Genomic DNA, 20,635 nt, shown 5'->3' with positions numbered 1-20,635 from the left:
CTAGCCCCTTCCAACCTCGTCTAGATAAATAAAAGGAATAAGCAATGGCAAATTGAACTCACATATTCATTTATAACTGACCTAGGTACCCTTCCCATCTGTTCGCTGTGTTTTTAAGAGCGACAGTCTACCCTTTGTTTTTACATGACATTATTATGTATCATGACGGCATGGAAAACACAAAGTTTGATCCCTCATTAGCTATACATGACGGTTTCGATCTCAGGGCTGTACACATATCCAGAATCGCACACATGAAATCCCAACCTTAGGAGCCCCCCCTTGTAAATAACATAACTTATAATAATAAAGTGCGAAGAGAACCCTTTTTACAACAATGTTATGCTCGCAGCACTTCAGGGCCCCACTTGTTAGCCCGGTCAGACCCTTCAGCCACCCCGGTTAATTTATCAATCTGGGAAAGGGACAAGCATACCATGAGACCCGAGATACCCCCTGCCCCCTTACCAATGGTCGAACAAGCAAGCCCCCCCCCACCAAAGCCACGTTATTGTCAAATTAGCACCCCACCATGTTAACGGCTTGCATCTCCCCCCAGCACTGCATCCAGCAGGGCACGTCTGCATCATGGGGAGGGGAACCTCTACGTAAAATATACCCTCCCGCCACCCTCAGAAGCAGTGGTGACCCCCCCCGCCGGTGTCCCCTGTCCCGTTCAAAAAACAAAAAGGTCAAACGGGTCAGAAACAACATAGAGTGTTGGTCGGACCATGGTTAAACCAAGTTGGGGTATAATTCTAGAGAATATATTATATATATATTAGAGAATATATTAAACAGGTCCAGTATCTGTATACCCCTATTACCGTCCCCCGTGAAGCCACATTAGTTGTGCTTTGTTTGAAGCTACACATTGGTTTAGTACATTGCACAAAATATAATTTACGATATACAATTTCCAATTCCCACAGGATCCCAATTACAACTGTTTCTATTCTTTTTGAACTTTGAATTTTTTTCTTTTTTTAAAACTCCTTTTTTGCTTTTTTTTATAATATATATATAGAAACATTTTCCGTTTAAAAGGCTTGCAAAACAATTAGAGAAGACTCCTCGGAGGAAAAGGGAGGACCCATAAGTCAAAGACTAGCTGGGCCACCGCTTGCTCACTAGGAATTTCCAACGTTAGGGAGGGCTGGGGGACATAATAGCTCCCTCCGGGTGTCATTGAGTCCTTACCCTGGGAACATCATTGGGACATCCACATTTACATTCTCTACTTAAGTCCCGAAGCATCAATGTCCCGAAACCACCCTCGTTGTCATCACCTGGGGGGTAAGAGCCATCTCTTCATCTGTAGAGGCCCCAATGACAACAATTTGTAACCAGGGCAGTCTAGATATGGTAAAAAAAGGCAAGACCCGGACAGCCCCAGACAAAACCATAGCTCCTCGGGTCGTGGGCTGTCCCCAAAAAAGCCTTTGGAGGCCGGGCGAGAAAGAAAGAAGGGGGGTGAACCAAAATGGGGGGAGAAAAAAAAAACAATAACAAAAAAGAGGGAACGGAGTACCGTTGAACCAGGCACCAGTCCCCCACCATCCCCCTTCCCCCTCCCAAACTGACCGGCCCAGATATGAGAGGCAAAAAGGGCCATCCGGGGAGCCTCATAAAACCCTGACCAATTTGAAGGGGATTGCAGTGTTAGGGGCATTTATTTCGTGCAGCTTGTGCACACGGAGCCCCCAACCCATGCCCCCCACCCAAACAAAAAAAAACAGGTGCCCCACACAATAAGCTAGGCCCCTGAGGGATAGTTAGCATACGATACCGCTTGTGTATTAGCGGCGACTCCTCGATCCTACTTCACACCACTCAGCGCGCAGGTGTGGAAGGTCTCCTGGATACATCGCCACTGTCGGAAGGTCTGGGGGCGGCTGGATCCCCAGGCCCTGGAATAGACGCTTCGGGTCGCCGCCTGGTGTTAGGACATGCACTCTCCCTTCTCGGAACACCATAAGTTTGAAGGGGAAGCCCCATGCGTATTTTATGCCTGCTCCTCGCAGCGCTCCGGTTATGGGCCGCCAATCCCTCCTCCGCTGCAGTGTCGAAGGGGCCAAGTCCTGATAAAGGGAGATCACGGCTCCATCATGCCAGATCGGTCCCTCCCGACCCCTCTTCATCAAAGCCTCCTTTGTGCTGAAATGGAGGAAGTTAAGAGCAGGGTCCTCTTCAACCTATTGTTCCTGTAAGTTTATTTGTAATTGTCCTATTTATAGTTAAATCCCCCTCTCATAATATTGTAAAGCGCTACGGAATCTGTTGGCGCTATATAAATGGCAATAATAAATAAATAAATAAATAATTATTACATCCCTCGGGGTGTTAGTGTCGGCACGTTGCGTTCGCATCGCCCTATGTGCTCTTTCCATGTGCCATTGCTCCTCAGGAACGTGCGGAAGGAGAGGCTTGAAAATGGAAAGCAGGAGCCCTTTCAGGTCTTCTTCGGGCCCTTCAGGTAAGCCCCTCAGGCGGAGGTTGTTCCTCCGGTACCGGTTAGCTAGGTCCTCCAAGGCCAGGTCTGTGTCCACTACATGGATCGTCATGCGGTTCACCCTGTCGACCACCTCGTTGTGGTGAGCTCCCCCAAGGCGCTAATGTCGGCTTGTAACACAGCTGTAGATTTCGCAATTTACCCAGCTAGGTAAGCCTTAACTTCGGCAAGTTTTAGGAGTACTGCGTCCTGATCAGCTGCAGGAGCCCCTTTTTCAGCACCGGGCGATGTGTGTCACCATCTTGACTCCCGGCCCAACCATGCCGATGAGCCGTAAGGAGGTCAAGAACCGATATTCCAGACTCCGTGTTCCTCTTGGGCTGTTTTTTAGGGAGTCTCTTCTCCATCGTAAGGAGTCCCTTGAGGGCTCGTGTTACGACACTCACCGCCTGGGGAATGAAGCCCCGAACGGAGCGTACGAATGCGGTAACTCCCGATCAGCAATCCATCCGAAATCCTTCCACAGCTAGAAATAAACGAAAGCGCTGTCCCAATAGTCAATCCCTCCACAAACGAGACAAAGCTCCGTTTTGAAGGTCAAGCAGTAATGTGTTTAATGGGGGCTACCTGCCCAGTATTTATGCAGGTCTCCACCAGGTAGACACTCCCCTAGGGGACCTGGTGGAAGACTGGAAAACATTTTAGACAGTAGCCAATCACAGTGGCTATAACACAAGCCCTTCCCATTTTACCCATAATACATCTTTTCCTATCCCGGAGATAATTAGGGAGAAACCTAATTAACTCCGAGGATAGGAACCATCGCCATTTTAAAATCAAATACAAGAAATGCAATAAAATACATAAAATCAGAAGTACCGAATATATAGTATTCGTGCAACGTATCCCCAGATAGCCTGGATCTGAGGGCATATTCCTACCGAATAGCGCTCAGGTCCGATGTACACAGTCCAATCGCCATGGAGTCAAAGTCTCTCATAAGTCCTTCGGTATGCGAATGACTCCATGGGCCGGCTATCTGGGTAAGTCCATACGAATGAAAGAAACTCCCGAATGGACCAGTGTTCGTATGCCTCCAAGGGAATAGAAGGGGAGACGGCCGTCTCCAGCGGTGTTCGGTAGATAAAGAGTCCGTTTTTAGATCCATGGGTTTTGCACCGAACACCGCTGATTCGCCTCGTGTCCAAAATGGCCGCCGCCTCGTGTTCGGCATACGAACGACGACCACCCGTACGAATGGAATGGAGAGGTGTTTGCGGTTAACCACAACGTTCTAATTTGTGGTCAAGGTGTTAATGAGCCGCACACTCCTCTCCTGGGTGGCCGATGTTCGGTAGTTTCAATCGGTACTTTTAGGAAACGTACGAACAAAAGCATACGGACAGGAAATCCACGAATCCAATGCAAACAGACGAACCAGCAATACAGGTCTATGTAGCAGGGTTCGTCACACGGCTCCCCCCTTGTGGAACACTCCGGCAGACCCGGCTTGGCCCTTTAGCGGGTCAACTTGGGGATGACCGGACTAGGAGGTAGCAAGAACGTCGGTTTGCCATGATAATCCGTCTGCATTCCCATTCTGCTTACCGGGTCGGTAGCTGATGGTGAAGTTATATGGTTGTAATGCTAAACTCCACCGCAGCAGTCTACCATTGTCTCCTGAGACCCGGTTAAGCCAGACAAGGGGATTGTGGTCCGTGATAAGGGAAAATTCCTGTCCATACAAATAGGGACTCAATTTTTTCAGTGCCCAGACCAGGGCCAAACATTCTTTCTCCACTGCCGCATAACTCACTTCTCAGGGTAACAGCTTTTGACTGAGGTATGCGACAGGGTGTTCTCCTCCATCTTCCCCGACCTGGCTTAGCACAGCCCCCAGTCCATACATGGAAGCATCTGTATGGACGAGAAAACGTTTGTTAGGAACTGGGGCAGCCAGGACAGGGGCATTCACGAGAGCCTGCTTAAGTGCTTGAAACGCAGCTTCACAAGCTGGAGACCACAGGACCTGCTTAGGGAGGTTTTTCTTAGTCAGGTCCATCAGGGGTTTAGCTATAGAGCTGTAGTCGGGGACAAAGCGTCTGTAATACCCTGCTGTCCCTAGGAAGGCCAATACCTGGGTCTTAGTGATAGGTGTGGGCCAGTTCGCTACTGCCTCTATCTTGGCTGGCTCTGGTCTCTGGCTCCCACACCCCACTCTGTGACCCAAGTATTGTACCTCAGCCATGCCTAGATGACACTTCTCTGGCTTCAATGTCAGGCCAGCGGCCCGAATTTTATCCAGTACTACCCCTACATGCACCAGGTGTTCCTCCCAGGACCCACTGTAGATCGCAATATCATCCAGGTATGCACAAGCAAATTCCTGGAATCCATCAAGGAGCCTGTCCACCATACATTGGAAGGTAGCTGGGGCATTCTTCATCCCAAATGGCATAACCTTAAATTGGTATAAGCCAAATGGGGTGACGAAGGCCGACTTGGGGATAGCGTCCTTGGCCAGGGGAATCTGCCAGTAGCCCTTACACAGGTCTATGGTGGTCAGATAGCGTCCCCTGGCAATGCGGTCTAACAATTCGTCTACCCGGGGCATCGGGTAGGCGTCAGTGGTGGTCCGCTCGTTGAGCCTCCTGTAGTCCACACAGAACCGGGTGGTCCCATCTTTCTTAGGTACCAGGACTACAGGGGAGGCCCAAGGGCTATCGGAGTGCTCGATGACCCCAAGCTGGGCCATCTCTTCTATCTCCTTCCGCATTCCTTCTCGGACTGCTTCAGGGATACGGTAAGGGGGCTGTCGTAAGGGGTTCTGTCCAGGGGTCTCTACCTTATGTACAGCTAGGGTAGTGTAGCCGGGCTCTTGGGAGAACGTCGCCTGCTTCTCCCACAGAAGCTGTTTCGCCTGTCCTTTCTCTGCGGGGCTTAGCCTGTCCCCTAGCTGTACGAGGTCAGTCAGATCCGTCTGGGAACCTCTTGCTAATAAGTCGGGTAAGGGTAAACTTTCGGTATCGTCTGCAGCGGGGGCACATACTGCAGCTACATCCTCAGGTCGTTCCTGATACTACTTTAGCATGTTCACATGAAAGGATCGCTGGATCCTGTCATCTGAACAGCTGGCTATAAGGTAGGTAGTATCACACACCTGAGCTAACACTTTATATGGGCCCTGCCAAGATGCCTGCATCTTGTTCGCCTTCACAGGTTTGAGCACTAGCACCTTCTGCCCAACCTGGAAGACTCGCTGCCGGGCACCCCGATCGTACCATTCCCTCTGTCTCCCCTGGGCCACCTGGAGGTTCTCTCTTACCATCAGAGACAGTTTCTCCATGCGGTCCCGAAGTTCCAGAACATATGGCACTATGGGGGTCCCTTCCTGCTCCGTCTCCCCCTCCCAGTGGCCTCTAATGATATCTAGGGGTCCGCGGACCCTTCTCCCATAAAGCAGCTCAAAGGGGGAGAACCCAGTAGATTCCTGGGGCACCTCTCTGTAGGCAAACAACAGATGAGGCAGGAATCGCTCCCAGTCTCGGCAAGTGTCAGAAAAGGTCCTCAGCATCTGTTTGAGGGTGCCATTAAATCGCTCGCAGAGACCGTTAGTCTGTGGATGGTATGGGGAACTAAGTATCGGTTTAATGCCGCATAGCCTCCACAGCTGCTGGGTGAGCACAGCGGTAAATTGGGTTCCCTGGTCAGAGAGGATCTCTTTAGGGAACCCAACCCTGGTAAAAATTCTAACCAGGGCATCAGCAACTGTCTCTGCCTCTATGTTAGACAGCGCTACTGCCTCTGGGTAGCGAGTGGCATAGTCCACCACAGTGAGAATGTATTTCTTACCAGATGGACTAGCCCTGGCCAGTGGACCCACAATATCAACGGCTATGCGGGCAAAGGGCTCCCCAATAATAGGCATTGACATAAGCCTAGCTTTTGGGTGGTCCCCCCGCTTCCCTACCCGTTGACAAGTGTCACACGTGCTACAATATATCCGCACAGCCTGGTTAATCCCTGGCCAAAAGAAATTCTGCATAATCCTATGGCCTGTGCGGCGGGACCCTAGATGTCCGGCTAGCGGAACATCATGCCCTATCCGCAGAATCTCCCGCCGGTATTTCGCGGGCACTACCAACTGTCGATTCGGCGGAGGGGCAACACTTTTCTGGGACGGCTTAGGGATCCGATATAACCTGTCCCCCACCCACTCATACCGCTCCCCCTCTGCTCCTTCTTCTCCAGTATCTGCTCTGCCCCTATATCTCTGGAGAGATGGATCTGTCTGGGTTTCCCTCCCGAACTCCTCTGGGGAATCCCAACTAGCTAAAGTCTGCCCTGGGGTGTCAGTCGGGGAATCGGTTCTTACCTGGGTCTCAGCAGCAGGTGGGCCGGTTCCAGCAGCACGGGTCTGAGCACAGGTAGTCACTGGGTTGGCTTCGGCAGGTCCCATAGCAGCATAGGCAGAAATCAGAGGGGCCAAATCATTTCCCAGCAAAACATCAGCAGGCAAGTCCTTCATAACCCCCACATTCACATGTCCGGCTCCCACTCCCCAGTCCAAATGAAAAAGGGTAATAAGCGCTCTCTTCTCAAGGGTGAGCAGCAGTTCACCAACAAGGTGTTCCCTCTACCTTGTGATAAATGGACAGATAAAATAGAAAGGTGAACAGCGCTAAAGATCAGAAATTGTACATACGTTTAGTAGAAATACTGGCCAGTGGAGTAACTTAAAAAAAAGGAGAAACAAAGATACAAATAATGGTACAGTATGTATGAACGATATAATTCCACAAGAACAAATGGGTTATATTCACACTCACACTTTGAGGAGCTATATCAGCTCGGTGTTAAGAGCTTGGATGGAATAATCCCCGTCTATGGATTTCTTGAGGTTCCAGATCGTTGGTGAGTTTATAGGTGTAAGTATTCGTTATATGAAAAACAAGAGTAAAATACGCCACATGGTCTAGTACGTAAATATAAAATATTGTAGTAAGAGTAGATGATCCTACTTACATATACTAGAGCAACGACCTGCTCTAGTTTGGAGAATTTCAGGTGGAATAATCCCCACCTCGGGATATAGTGGACCCAGGTATTATATATACTTTAATACAATAAGTAAAAAGTGAATAATACACTATAAAACCAGTCCTGTATAAAAGTCCAAAATTCTTCCTCACTTGACGCGTTTCGCCGAAGCTTTCTCAAAAGTCCAAATGAACCCGGGCAACAGGCAGGCGGAACACGGCGCCTCCTGCCACCCTTACTGCTACAGTATCCCCAGTATGTTGTTGTTCCGAAACCAGGTTCTTTTGGAGCAGGGTCATAGTAGCTCCGGTGTCCCTCAGACCAGTGACCACTTTCCCATTCAGCTTAACGTTCTGCCTGTGGTGTTGGCGGTTGTCCTGCTGAGCTGCTTGTACTGAGTCTGCTTCGTGTAGGATACCCCAAAACTCCTCCTGCTCAAGGCAGTGAGCAGAAGGCTGAGGTGGCTGCTGGGCTCCGCTGGCTGGTTTTCTCCAGGACTGTGCTTGGCTGGCATTGTTTAAGGGGCATTCTGGTCTTTTATGCCTCATCTGCTTGCATCCATAGCACTGGATCTGGTTCGAGTAACCCCGGTTGTTGAATCGGGCTGACTGCCCATAGTTGGTTGCTGGCGGCATAGTGGGGGTACGTTGTGCTGGGGGGTGATATACATGGGTGGTTGGAGGTGCTGCCGGTTTGTACTCCACTCGGGCAGGGACCTTGGCTGCTGTCTGATCTAGCTTACGTGCATCAGTGTATTCGTCAGCCAGACGAGCAGCTTCATGAAAGGTAGCGGGTTTACGGTCCCTGACCCACTCACGAACTCCTGCAGGTAACCTGTCAAAGCAGTGTTCTAGCAGGAACACTTGCAGCACCTCTTCCCCAGTTACCGCTTGGCACCCTGTCATCCAGTGGGCTGCCGTGCGGTGTACCCGGCATGCCCATTCCACATAGGAATCACCAGCCTGTTTGTTAGTGTCCCGGAATCGCCTCCGGTACGCCTCAGGCGTAACAGCGTACCGGGCCAAAAGGGCATCTTTTACTGCCCGGTAGCTAGTGAGTTCCTCCTCTGGGATGGCCCGAAAAGCTTCACTGGCCCAGCCGGATAATTTCCCAGAGAGGATAGGAACCCATTCTTCTGCGGGCACCTGGTGTAAAGCACACTGTCGTTCAAAGTCCGCCAGGAACCCGTCTATCTCTCCTTCAGTCTCAATAAAACTTCTAAAAGCAGCAAATGGTACCTTTCTCTTTCCATTATTATTATGGGGCACCTCTGCTGCTGCAGCTCCTCTCCTCTGGAGCGCCTGTTGTGCTGTCACTGCGGCTTGTACTTGCACCACAATATCCGCTGCAGGGTTGGGGCCAAAGTGTGCCAGCCTTATCTGGACTGCCCGGTTAAACGCTATCTCCTCGGGTGTTAAATCCAGCAGGCCAGGCACATTAGCTATCTCCATTCCCTGTGCTGTATCCATCTCTACCAATATAGCAATAATCTCTCTTTTCTTGAGATTGCTCGCTGATCGTCCTCTGCGCTCCAAAATGTCTTTAAGGGTAGCACGCCTTAATTCCTCATATTGCATTTCCAATCCGGGGTGTGTAGCTGGCCTTCAGGGCGGTGGGATTCATCCCGTCGCTTGCCACCAATTGTTACGACACTCACCGCCTGGGGAATGAAGTCGCCGTTTAGTCGATAATCCCCTTTCTCCAGAAATGCAATTTCAGTATAACCGGTCATAAAACTCCCGAACGGAGCGTACGAATGCGGTAACTCCCGATCAGCAATCCATCCAAAATCCTTCCACAGCTAGAAATAAACGAAAGCGCTGTCCCAATAGTCAATCCCTCCACAAACGAGACAAAGCTCCGTTTTGAAGGTCAAGCAGTAATGTGTTTAATGGGGGCTACCTGCCCAGTATTTATGCAGGTCTCCACCAGGTAGACACTCCCCTAGGGGACCTGGTGGAAGACTGGAAAACATTTTAGACAGTAGCCAATCACAGTGGCTATAACACAAGCCCTTCCCATTTTACCCATAATACATATTTTCCTATCCCGGAGATAATTAGGGAGAAACCTAATTAACTCCGAGGATAGGAACCATCGCCATTTTAAAATCAAATACAAGAAATGCAATAAAATACATAAAATCAGAAGTACCGAATATATAGTATTCGTGCAACGTATCCCCAGATAGCCTGGATCTGAGGGAATATTCCTACCAAATAGCGCTCAGGTCCGATGTACACAGTCCAATCGCCATGGAGTCAAAGTCTCTCATAAGTCCTTCGGTATGCGAATGACTCCATGGGCCGGCTATCTGGGTAAGTCCATACGAATGAAAGAAACTCCCGAATGGACCAGTGTTCGTATGCCTCCAAGGGAATAGAAGGGGAGACGGCCGTCTCCAGCGGTGTTCGGTAGATAAAGAGTCCGTTTTTAGATCCATGGGTTTTGCACCGAACACCGCTGATTCGCCTCGTGTCCAAAATGGCCGCCGCCTCGTGTTCGGCATACGAACGACGACCACCCGTACGAATGGAATGGAGAGGTGTTTGCGGTTAACCACAACGTTCTAATTTGTGGTCAAGGTGTTAATGAGCCGCACACTCCTCTCCTGGGTGGCCGATGTTCGGTAGTTTCAATCGGTACTTTTAGGAAACGTACGAACAAAAGCATACGGACAGGAAATCCACGAATCCAATGCAAACAGACGAACCAGCAATACAGGTCTATGTAGCAGGGTCCGTCACAGCTCGTATGAGACAGAGAAAGGCCGCTTTTGTACGCTTAAGGCGCCTGTATGACGGAGCTCTAGAGAGACACGTCTAATCTCATCGACGGTCAGACCACGCCCCAGGGTAATACATTTCTATATGTACACTGGCATACACACACATGCACTGGCATACATACACTGGCATACATACATACACTGGCATACATACATACACTGGCTGGCATACATACACACACTGGCATACACACACTGGCATACATACACTGGCATACATACACTGGCATACACACATACACACATACACTGGCATACACATATACACTGATACACTGGCATACATACATACACTGGCATACATACATACACTGGCATACATACACTGGCATCCATACACTGGCATACACACATACACTGGCATACATACACTGGTATACACACATATACTGGCATACACACATACACTGGCATACACACACTGGCATACATACATACACTGGCATACATACACTGGCATACACACACTGGCATACATACATACACTGGCATACACACATACACTGGCATATATACACTGGCATACATACACTGGAATACACTCATACACTGGCATACATACACTGGCATACACACACTGGCATACATACACTGGCATACATGCATACATACACATGCATACATACACTGGCATACATACACACATACTGGTATACATACACTGGCATACACACATACATTGGCATACATACATTCACTGGCATACACTGGCATACATACACTGGCATACACACATACATAGACTGGCATACACATACACACATACACTGGCATACATATACTGGCATACATACATACACCTAATTTTCAGCCACCCTCCTCTCTTCCTTACCATTTCGTCGCAGGAGGGTGGCTGGGGATGATGTGCGTCGGCTGCCTCTCCTCGCGCCCTTTCTCTCCTCCTTCCCGCGCGGAGTAAACTGGGAGGAAGTGACCGGACGTCATTCCCTCCCAGCAGCACTTGCTTCCGGCTGCATTTTCTTTTTAAAGGGGCCCGGTTGCGCTATTACAGCACTGACCGGGCCCCTGAAGATAATAGGGCCCATTGGGGAAATTCAGTCGAAGGGAGACCGTACGACCAGATTTGAGCAACGCCTGGAGACCCTGATGATAGCATACAACACAGCTATAACCGAGGTGAACTATCTCTCCACCAGAATGGTGTCAGCTGAGCTGGCTATAGAAGACATGGCGAACAGGTTGCGCCGCAATGTTCCGGGGGGGAGCGCTGCGATCCCATGGCAGAGGGAGACAGGATAAACTACTCCATGAGTTCAACCAGACCATGGGGCTGGTGGATGTGTGGAGAGCGCAGCACCCAAGTATTACTCCTTCTATTCTGCCCCCATGGAACATACTCCAGGATCGACTTATTTTTAGTTAACAACATATGCATGGCAAGAATAGCACAGACGTCCACCGGTTCCGTTACATGGTCGGACCACGCAGAGGTCCATTTATCACTCAGGAACCTCTGTACAGCATCGCCTTGTAACTGGAAAATGAACACAACCCTGTTGAGAGATGATATGATAATTACAGCAATTTGGAAAGAAATACTAGAACACTTCATCATAAATGACATGGAAGAACTGTCTCCGGAACCTATCTGGGCGGCCCACAAAGCAGTGATCAGGGGCATGTTCATACTACTAGCTACATTTAAGAAGAAACTACTACAACTATTGGAATCATTACATAAGCTGGAATTGAAACACAAGACGGCACCCACCACACAACTCATGGAACAGCTGTGAGCAGTTTGGCGATCCATCAACAAGCTGCTCCTGGATGATACAGCGAAAGCTATCACATGATCCAAGAGGACATACTAAGAAAAAAACAACAAAATGGACACGCTTCTGGCTAGGGTGCTACGACCTAAACAAAGATACGCTATCCATTACATTGATTAGGCACAGGAATGGCATCCTTAAAAATACCCCTCAAGATATGGCAAAAGTCTTTACAAACTTTTACAAAACACTATACAACCACACCCATAGGGATCGAGACATGCAAGAAGACGCAGTCACACATATGCACTCCTTCTTGAAAGATCTGGACCTACCGAAACTAAGTTTGGAAAATGCAAACCAGCTGAGTACTAAAATATCTAACAAAGAGATAGATAAGGCTATCTCTGGCCTAAAGGGAAACAAAGCCCCAGGTTTGGACGGCTTCGATGGGGGGGTACTATAAGGTATTCTGAGAGGAACTAACACCCAGATTAGAGCTCCTCTTCAACGACTTCATGGAAGGAGGGCTGCCGGATAGAGAGTTGTTATTAGCAAATATTGTTCTACTCCCGCAAAAGGGCAAGGACCCCTTGTACCCGGAAAGCTGCAGACCTATTTCTCTCATCAACCATGACATCAAGATCATGGCAAAAATTCTAGCCGACCGCCTGAACCCCATGCTGATGATGGTGATCAACCCAGACCAAGTATGATTCATCCCCGGACAACAACTATTCGACTATACTCGCAGAAATATTGATCTAATCTGGCGACAGGCTGCTTTGTGGTCTCTATCGATGCGGAAAAAGCTTTTTATAGGGTCGAATGGCCCTATCTCTTTAATCTACTCAATTTCTTAGGTTTCCCTGAGAGCTACATGACTTCGATAAAAGCGATGTACAGCCATGTCACGGCATAAGTAAAATTAGCCGTAGCCTGGCCCCAACCCTTCTGACTGGTCAACGGTACACGGCAGGGATGCTCGCTCTCCCCCCTGTTGTTTGTACTGTCACTCGGACCTCTCCTCCAGGCACTGCACAAGCACCCTCACATCACATGGGATTGAGGTTGGGGGGTAGGAATTCCTAGTGTCTGCATATGCATATGGCATAATGCTGATGCTCACGAATCCAGGTGAATCGATGATAGCCCTAGAAGAGGTTCTCACGCAGTTTGGGTCGTTGTTGGGGTAAACTGTGGGAACCATGGAGCAGCAGTGACCTGGTAGACTGAGGAGGACAGATAGGTCACTGGAGTTTAAATTGGTGTCCAAATGAGATTCGACAGACCGCGCTGGGGTCTCCTCACTCCCCCCCCCTCCCCTCACCAGGGTAACACCCAGCGAGGTAACCCCAAAAGCTTAGGTACGCACAGTGGCTGGCCTTAAGAGGCCTAACCCTGCCGACCTGGACTCTTCTTGTTTCTTCTTTACTTCACTTTCTTTTCTGTTCTCTCTTACTTTCTTCTCGCTACTTCCTGGACGGGACAATGGGAACAGACCCTTATATTCACATATGATAGGATCTAAAGGAAAGACAGGGTTCCATGGAAAATGGAAAGGAAGTTTAATTCCCTTGCAGGGAAACAGACAGCAACATACAACTATGTAAGCGGTATCAGACCATAAGATCAGCTTGTGTATGGTTTATTTATAAAACTATATGTTGTGAAATATGATGAGTCTTGATAATCACAGTATCCAGGCATTTCAGTTGTTGCCAACCGTAAAATATATGTACACACGTTAGTATATGCTTGACAGGTGTATAGTCGCCATTTGGGCAGTCGGAATCCAGGACAAACCAAACCCATATCCTAACCCAATAACACGCAGACACTAAGGAATATGGGAAAATTTGTCCACAGCTTTATTAACCAATAATAATAATATTATTATTATTATTATTATTATTATTATTATTAAGTTAACAGGTAAACATGGGTCATTGCCCCCCATACTCCGCCCTCGCATCCTGTTCCTTCTGCTACCATACAAAAGGCAATGACCCCCACATAAATAACACATATACATACATATAACATACACCAACATTATTCCAATCCACCAATTGTAAAAGTGCCAACCATCCATTAACCACGGCAGGGGTATACCCGGATACCCCTGCCCCACCAGGTTCTGAGCCACCGACAGGACTCGAAACCTATCAACCACCGATGACCACAACTTGTTTGTTCCACCTCACGTTCATCCTGGGGAGCCTATTTCCTCTCCTTCGGCTCCCCGTCCCGCCGCTGTGAAAGAAACGGGATAAATTGACACATAACAAACATAGGGAGGGTGGGTGGGACAAACTCAACCAGGTAGAACGTTAGAATGACTCACCTAAAATGGCTGCCTATTTAAATAGCCAAACCTACTTACCCATAACTCCAATCCTTGCTTACTTCCTCCTAAGCCCGCCTCCTAACCCCTGTCAAGGCCTTTTTCCGCTTAGCTGCGCTCTAGCTACATGGGGCTACATAATTGTGCTTTCGCACCACCTGCACTGTATGTTATATTTCTGACAAGACTATCACAACTAAATAAAGTATTTAAAAAAAAAAAAAACTATCTGGGGATCTCATTTCTACTTTGAGAGCGTGACATGCCGCAAGCAGCGCTCTTAATTATACACGGCGGGACAACGTTACTGTTCGTTATGGTCAGCACACATAACCCAATCAGCAAGTGGAAAGACTGAGGCGCGCAGCTCGTGTAGGTGCAGGAGTGCTTGAGGCGTACTGCTTGAGCGGCGGACCCCAGCTGGCCTGTGGAGCAGGTAAGTACCACTACTCCTTCTGCTTTCCAAAGAGTGCTTTGCCTATACTGCACATAGGAAGGAGTATTGTGTGGCAGAGGGGATATTTTTACTGCTCCAGCTCCTGTATCTCATGTCACGCTGCTACATGGAAATAAGAGCAGTAACAATCACTCAAGCAACAGCGACCACCAGAAAAAGGTAGATGCAATGGGGACAAAAGGATGTAATCAGGGGTCATGAGATGAAAAGCATAGAACATAAATTGAATGGTGCATGGAGTGAATAAGAGGAAGTGATAGGGTGACTAGGAGAGATAGTGCGGTCTAGAATGATGTTGGAGAGACATGAAAAGAGGAGGGAAAGGTAATGATATGAAGGACATTTAGCTAAGGAGGGAAAATAAATGATTTATGGAATAAAAGAACAGACCTGCACTGATAGAAATACATAGGGTGATTGGGAGGTGGATGGAATGAAGTTGGACATGGAATGTAATGGTGGGACATAGAACAGGTGAGTGGACATACAATTAGGGAGGAAATTGAAATACATATATGACTTTGTGTTATATAGTTACATATATGACTTTGTGTTATATAGTTAAAAAATTACATAGTAGTCTAAGTTGAAAAAGTCCATCAAGTTCAACCTTAAAAACCAATTAATTTATGCTGTTGATCCAGACGAAGGCAAACAAAACCCCAATTGAAGCCATTTCCAATTATGCAAAAAGGAGGAAAAATTCTTCTTGAATCCATAATGGCAATCATATATCCGATTAGATCAACAATCTGTTCACATACATAGTTACATAGTTACAAAGGCGTGTCCATCAAGTTCAACCTTTCTCACATCTGTTTTTTGCTGTTGATCCAAAAGAAGGCAAAAAAACCCAGTTTGAAGCACTTCCAATTTTGCAACAAACTAGGAAAAGAATTCCCTCTGGACTCCAGAATGGCAGTCATATTTATCTTAGGATCAAGGAGCTATTACCTTACAGCTGAAAAATTATATTGAATATTATGTTTTTGCAAGTATGCACCTAGTTGCTGTTTAAACATCTGTACAGACTCTGATAAAACCACTTCTTCAGGCAGAGAATTCCACTTTCTTATTTTTCTTACATATCACATACATATCAATTATATCCTTAAAGATTCTGATAAAAAGAAAAAAAAAGGAATGAAGCACTGTTAAAAAAATATTGATATAATTTTCTAAGGCAACAGCTTTAGTCGATATAGAAGAACCCTATCCTCTGCTGTAACTGCAAAACACCTTTCTTCCAGTCTCAACTGATGACCTCTTGTCTGTTGTAAATTCCTGCGAATGAACAGGTGATCACATAGCGGATTTTACTGACCCTATATATATTATATATATATATATATATATATGTGTAAAGTGCTATCATATCCTCTCTGAGACTTTTTTTTTATAAAAAACAAAACAAAAACACCCTTTCCTAATGATATGTATAGGACTAATTTATAACCAATTATTTCTAGCCACTGAAATACCCAACTTGTGTCAGTGCTTTCCATAGTTTGTGTTCTGAATCTACCTCTAAATCAAAGGGGCTTTAGAGCTAATTATGGTACTTAAGGAGGAGAAGGGAATCCCAGGTGGTCTTGCACCTGCAAGACCACCCTGGATTCCAGCTCCACTGCACCCACTACCATGAGCATCAGAAATGAAATAGAAGTGACAAAAGCACACCAATGTGCTTAACATCATTTTAAATACTGTATTATAAGGCAGTCTTAACTGTTTCAGCGCTACAGTTCTCTCAAAAAGAAGGACCATAGAGCATTAGGTAACAATGACATTAAAGTAGAAAAGGTTATGTGTAAAAAAATTGCGCTTATGGTCAATAAGGAACTCTATACATAAAAAAGCTGCTACCACACATTTGAGTTCCTCCCCAACTACACACAAAATAAAGCAATGAAGATAAATGTACTAAGTAGCAATCCTACCACCAGTGCATATAGTGGAGCGCTATACCGTATTTGCAAGGTGTAACACACTTACCCTTATACAATAAGGGATATCTTGTACAATACAAACTGTAATAAACATGAAAAAAACACTATGGTGCAATAAGGTCTTATAGAAATAATTCAAGAACATGTACGTAATGTAAGAAATTTACGACAAACACAGTCTATCTTTGTACTATAAACTCAAACATAATAGAGACTCCAGCAATTTATCATTTATGGGGATATAGAAAGTGGAAACTAATTGGAGAGGCAAAGACATAATTAGAAAATTGGGCCAAATGGAGATGAAATGGATCTTTAATCTGAATACTTTAACACCTCATGCCCTTAACAATGACTTCGAACCACTTTCTGTAAGAATTTTATTTGATGAGATGGGACACCACATGGGGTAATGGTCATTTAGATAACGACTGGGATTGAAACTGAATGTGATAAAATTTTATATATAAATTTTAAATAAATACTTTTTTTATATATATATTTGTATGCATATAGCTTTTATATATATATATCTAAATGGGTTCCTTAGTATTTATAAATGAGTCATAACGTTTTTAAAATTATTTATATATCCTTAATAGTTTCTATCTATATTTAGACTTTTTAATAATACTTTTTAGTCTCCTCGTAGGGGTTAATAATCTTATATTGTCCATCCAGTTTCTAATTGAGCATAGCTGTTTTGTCAAATGTATATATTTATCTATATGGCTGTTGCATTGATATCTGCTTTTTTCCCTCCTCTTCCCTTATTCTGTATTCTGCAATTACTTTGCCCTTCACGACAATGGACGCTTTGCGCTTTGGACACGGAACTGGAAGTGACGCGACGCCGGACTTGTTGCGTCACATCCGCCCTTCCCCACGAAATGCGTCTCAGGGGGATCCAGCACCTTAGACTCTCTCTTTTTTGATATATTGTTTTTTAATATACTATATGTATTAATCAATATTTACTTAATTACTTATATTGTTTGGTGCCATCTTCAGCATCTACCTCTACAACAAAGAAAGGATAGTGTTCCCCTTAAGAGACACCAAGCTGTTTTACTCTGAGCCAAGTTTTGAGGCTCCTTAAGAAGGTGAGCAGATCATTTATAAGTTTGTGCACAAGTCACTTTTTATGCTACGTACTTCACCAGAAGCAGGGCCGGACTGGCCCACCGGGATACCGGGAAATTTCCCGGTGGGCCGTCGGCACCTGGGGCCGGGGAGACATGTGGATGTCCTGCGGCCGCATGGAGAGCTTGGATGGCGGCCGCAGGGGAAGCTCTCCTTGCGGCCGCAGGGGAAGCTCGTCTGGCGGCCGCTGGGGTAGCAGGCTGTTCTGTCTCTGCTCCCCCTCCCTCGCGCGCTAGAAAGAGACCGGCGCCGGAATATGACGTCATATTCCGGCCCCGGTCTCATTAAGCTGCACGCGAGGGAGGGGGAGCAGAGACAGAACAGCCTGCTCCCCCAGCGGCCGCCAGAAGAGCTTCCCCTGCGGCCGCAAGAAGAGCTTCAGGAAGGCTGGCTGGGCTGGAAGGTGAGCACAGGAGGGGTGGGGGGGGGAAGTAACAAAGGTCACAGGAAGGGGAGGGTGGGGGGGGTAACAAAGAGCACAGGAGGGGAGGGGGGGGGGTAACAAAGGGCACAGGAAGGGGAGGGTGGGGGGTAACAAAGAGCACAGGAGGGGATGGGGGGGTAACAAAGAGCACAGGAGGGGAGGGGGGGTAACAAAGGGCACAGGAGGGGAGGGGGGGTAACAAAGGGCACAGGAGGTGAGGGGGGGTAACAAAGGGCACAGGAGGGGAGGGGGGGTAACAAATGGCACAGGAGGGGAGGGGGGGTAACAAATGGCACAGGAGGGGAGGGGGCTAAGAGGTCACAGGAAGGGGAGGGTGGGGGGTAACAAAGGGCACAGGAGGGGAGGGGGGGTAACAAAGGGCACAGGAGGGGGGGCTAAGAGGTCACAGGAAGGGGAGGGTGGGGGGTAACAAAGGGCACAGGAGGGGAGGGGGGTAACAAAGGGCACAGGAGGGGAGGGGGCTAAGAGGTCACAGGAAGGGGAGGGGGGGTAACAAATGGCACAGGAGGGGAGGGGGCTAAGAGGTCACAGGAAGGGGAGGGGGGTAGCAAAGGGCACAGGAGGGGAGGGGGCTAAGAGGTCACAGGAGGGGAGGGGGGTAACAAAGGGCACAGGAGGGGAGGGGGCTAAGAGGTCACAGGAAGGGGAGAGGGGCCAAAAGATGAGCACAAAAGGGGCTGAAGAGGGTACAAGTCGGAAGGGGGGCTAAAGAGGGCACGGGATGGGGCTAAAGAGGGCACAGGAAAGGAGGTGGCTAAAGAGGGCACGGGAGGGGGCTAAAGAGGGCACAGGAAGGGAGGGTGCTACATAAGGGCACAGGAGGGGAAGGGGCTAAAAAGCACACAGGGGGCAAAAGAGGGCACAGAAGGGGAGGGGGGCACCTATCAGTCTGCCCACCCACCCACACAGGTAGCAACAAGTATGTATGTCAGTGGGAGTGTGTCTGTCTGTGTCATGCTGTGTGTGTTTCTGTGTCATGCTGTGTCTGTGTCATGCAGTGTGTGTGTCTGTCTGTGTCACGCTGTGTGTGTTTCTGTGTCATGCTGTGTGTGTGTCTGTCTGTGTCACGCTGTGTGTGTTTCTGTGTCATGCTTTGTGTGTGTCATGCTGTGTCTGTGTCTGTGTCATGCTGTGTGTGTGTCTGTGTCATGCTGTGTGTGTCATGCTGTGTGTGTGTCTGTATCATGGTGTGTGTGTGTGTGTGTCTGTCTGTGTCATGGTGTGTGTATGTCTGTCATGGTGTGTGTGTGTCAGTCGTAGTGTCTGTGTGTGTTTGTAAAAATAGTGTTTTACTCACTTTTTTTTTCCAACGTCATGCTGGTCTCTGCCTCTATGACTGAGATCATCAAGCTTGATGATCTCAGCCAATCCGCACTGACACAGGAAGCGCCTCTAGTGACCGTCTGAGTGTTTGTCACTAGAGGTGTCACTAGGAAGCAATGTAAACACTGCATTTTCTCTGAAAAGTCAGTGTTTACATTCAAAAGCCTGCAGGGACAGGCTATAGACACCAGAACCACTACATTAAGCTGTGTGTGTGTGTGTGCGCCTGCTAGTGAGTTTGCTTGCTTGCATGTGTGTGTGTGTCTGCTAGTGAGTGAGCTTGTATTTTTATGTCAATGAGCTTATGTATATTAGTGAAATTGTTTGTCTATGAGGCTGTGTATCAATGAGCTTGTGTGTGTCAGTGAGATTGTCTGTGTCTGCATGTGAGTATGCTTACTGTATAATTAAATGTTTTACTCTGAAAGGACCAATATATTATATTAGAAAAAGCTATATATATATATATATATATATATATATAATTACTCAATCATCTGGGGTGGCAAGACATAGCCTTACATATTACATGCGACAATATATGGCGCAATGACTTATGGGGCTGGCATAGATTTTTTTTCCCAGGGCTGCTTTGTATCCCCAGTCCGGCCCTGACCAGAAGCTGTGGCTTCCTTGTGTTTTATTGTCTTCCCTCTTGAGTGTGTTCAACATAAAGGCAGAAGAGGGCCAGTGTCACCATAGAACACAACTGTCAGAGTGATTTGAGCCTATCCCGTTTGGCTCTACACTTGTGAGTGAGTCACAATTTATTATCCTGCCACATTTTCTATGTAAGACCTTATTGCACCATAGTGTTTTTTCTGTTTATTACAGTTCTTATTGTACAATATATCCCTTATTGTATAAGGGTAAGTGTGTTACACCTTACAAATACTGTATAGCTCTATTTGCACTGGTGGTAGGATCACCACTTAGTACATTTACCTTCACAACA

This window comes from Pelobates fuscus, chromosome 3 (genome assembly GCF_036172605.1).
Source record: "Pelobates fuscus isolate aPelFus1 chromosome 3, aPelFus1.pri, whole genome shotgun sequence".
Lineage (NCBI taxonomy): Eukaryota > Metazoa > Chordata > Amphibia > Anura > Pelobatidae > Pelobates > Pelobates fuscus.
Note: the sequence above shows the minus strand (reverse complement) of the source record.